Source organism: Nesoenas mayeri, assembly GCF_963082525.1.
Source record: "Nesoenas mayeri genome assembly, chromosome: 26".
Taxonomy (NCBI): domain Eukaryota; kingdom Metazoa; phylum Chordata; class Aves; order Columbiformes; family Columbidae; genus Nesoenas; species Nesoenas mayeri.
In genome coordinates this window covers 2,622,972-2,625,672 of record NC_137552.1, presented here as the reverse complement: position 1 = coordinate 2,625,672, position 2,701 = coordinate 2,622,972, and positions in this window count along the sequence as shown.

The window sequence follows — 2,701 nt, the reverse complement described above, 5'->3', positions numbered from 1 at the left end:
AACCAGCACTAGAAATCCAAAGAACTAAGGAGAAACACAAATGATGTTATTGGAGACCCCAGTGCACAGCCCAAGCAGCCACTGCGCTCACGGTCTGATCTGCTCCCCCCGCCTGCTCCCCTGCTTGCTATTGCACAGCTAATTTTAGGTAAAAGGCCTTTTATCGGCTGCCAAGCCTCCAGCACACCCCAGGCACTCTGTAAGAACTGAGTCTCTTCCCCGTGGCTTTCCAAAGGGAAATATTTGTGAGGTTTTGAGGGTGATAGAAGTGACAGCTTCCCATGTAGCAGCCGTAGCTCCTGAAATCTGCCCTTGGAAGCACCCAGGAAAAATAACTCCAGGACTAGAACTTCTTGAAGGGCATTTCTGTGCCTCACCAGACCTGTTTTGTCACCTTCATTTTCAGGGGAGCTTCTCACCTGGTGCTGAATAAGTCACCCCCACTGACTGAAAGGTCTCAGCTACTAAAAAGCCTGAATTTCCAGGTGGTTTATTAAAAACAAAGAACTACTTTGGGGTTCTTCCCCTCCTAGACTGGGTGCCTTTGGGTCACATTTTCTTGCCTTCATTTCCTAATTTTCCCATTAGACTGGAAGGTGACCATTCCTGCAGGTTCAGGAGCTGGAGCCTGAACACAGACTGAAATTTTGGCATGTAACAGTAAACCTGAGCAGCACAAGCACCTCTCTGCCTAGAAAACAAATGAAGCTGATTCCCTCCTATGGGTGAGGAATTCATGGGCACGGAGATGACTTTCTCAGCCCCAGCAAAGCTTTCAAAGTGCAGAGTCGCTTCAAAGGCAGCAACTCAGCCTTAAATGGGGCCAATTCTGCATCTTGCATCTTGCTGAGCAAACCTTCCAGCTGGAGGTGCTTTGAGCAGACCAGCATGCTGAAATGCCAACCTGGAGCCAAACCTTGCAAAATTAGTTAATTTAGATGTTTATGCTCAAGTTAATGAGAATGTAGAGGCTTTATCTGTGTTGAGTCATCCCGTGTAGCAACAAAACCGCAGGTGGAAAAAGACCCATGAGACCACGTCCATGCTCTGGAGTGGATGTGATTGACTTTCTGTAAAGCTCACGAGCGGGACGATAGGCTGTGCCTGGCAGAGCAGTGTGGGTTTCATCTGCTCACGGGCAGGAGCGTTGCCAACGCACCTTCTGCTGGAACAGGAACAAAGATGCAGCTCCAGCTGCTGCCCGTTTGCTTCCTGTGCTTAAGATGTAACCCTGCAGTTATCTGTGCTGCCATCGCGGCTGGTTCCTCAGCTGTTTCTCTGGATAATTGGCAATACACAAGCAGCAAGATTGATTGTAGAACTGAATTAGACACTGAGGTTGCTCCAGGGTCCCAGCACCCTGGAAGTTGTCATTCCTGCAGCAGGCAGGAAAAAAAACAGGGGAGATGGATGGGCGAGAGGAATGAGCTACAGCAGACATCTGTCAGCACATCCGTGAGGCTCTGCTGCTGGATTTAGTCACGCTGAATTGCAGTGCTGAGAGGTTTGGGGATGGCGTCCAGTCTTGTGGATCAACACACCCAGTGCTGAGCAGCTCATTGCAGGTGGGTTGGACTAGATGACCTGTGAAGGTCCTTTTAGACCCAAACTATTCTATGATTCTGTGATTCTGTGTTTTTATGATTCTATGAATGGGGAGATTCAGCTTTTCTACAGTCCAGCATCAGCACAGATGGAGCCTGACCCAGGCTGCTTTTTCACTAGTGAGCATCATTCATGCCAGCGGGCATTCCCTGGTGGCCTGAGATCAAAAGCTCCCTGGGCAGAAGCCTGGATGTGAAAGATGCCTCTTTCTTCAGACCCAGCCCAGATAGCCCAGGAGATGCAGAGGGGAGCTGGAGGAGTCAGGCTGCAAGGAACAGAGAGCTACAAGTGGGATGTGCTGCTTCATACAAGTGGGAGAGGAAGAAAAGCAGGTTCTTCTTCTTTCTCCTCCTCTCCTCTCCTCTCCTCTCCTCTCCTCTCCTCTCCTCTCCTCTCCTCTCCTCTCCTCTCCTCTCCTCTCCTCTCCTCTCCTCTCCTCTCCTCTCCTCTCCTCTCCTCTCCTCTCCTCTCCTCTCCTCTCCTCTCCTCTCCTCTCCTTTTTGCAGAAAATTGAAATGTATCTCTGTCCAAACTGGATCCCTTTCTGCAGACCGTCTTAATGATTTCCTCTTTCCCCCTTTAATAAACTGCAGCCCTTTGGTTGACCCTCACTCAGCAGTTAATTATTCTTAATGAAGGAAAAATCCTGGTTGAGTAATGATGGAGTAAAACATACATGAGAAATACAGTTAGCAAACTGCTAAGAGCCTTAAACTCTATGGAATTAAGCATTATAGGTGTATTAATAATCTCTGTGCTTCTTATGGGCCAAGGGACTTTATAAAACAAGAGAGCAGAACAAAAGTCATACCAAGAAAATAATGGGCCTTCTTACCCTTCTGAAGCAGTGAGGATCTACAGGATCATAGTTAATACCTGCCTGGAGAAAAACATTTGCTAGAAAGAGGGTTTTTACCTATTGGCCAAATTATTTTATCACTGCAACTGGTAGGTAAACCAGTTTTCCCATCACTTCCCACAATAACCACTCCATCTGCATACAGGCCACGGCGGCAGAAACAGGGAAGGTGGACAGGTTTTAGACTCATGACATACCAGGAGATGATTGTAAAGAAAAGATGTGCCAACATCCACA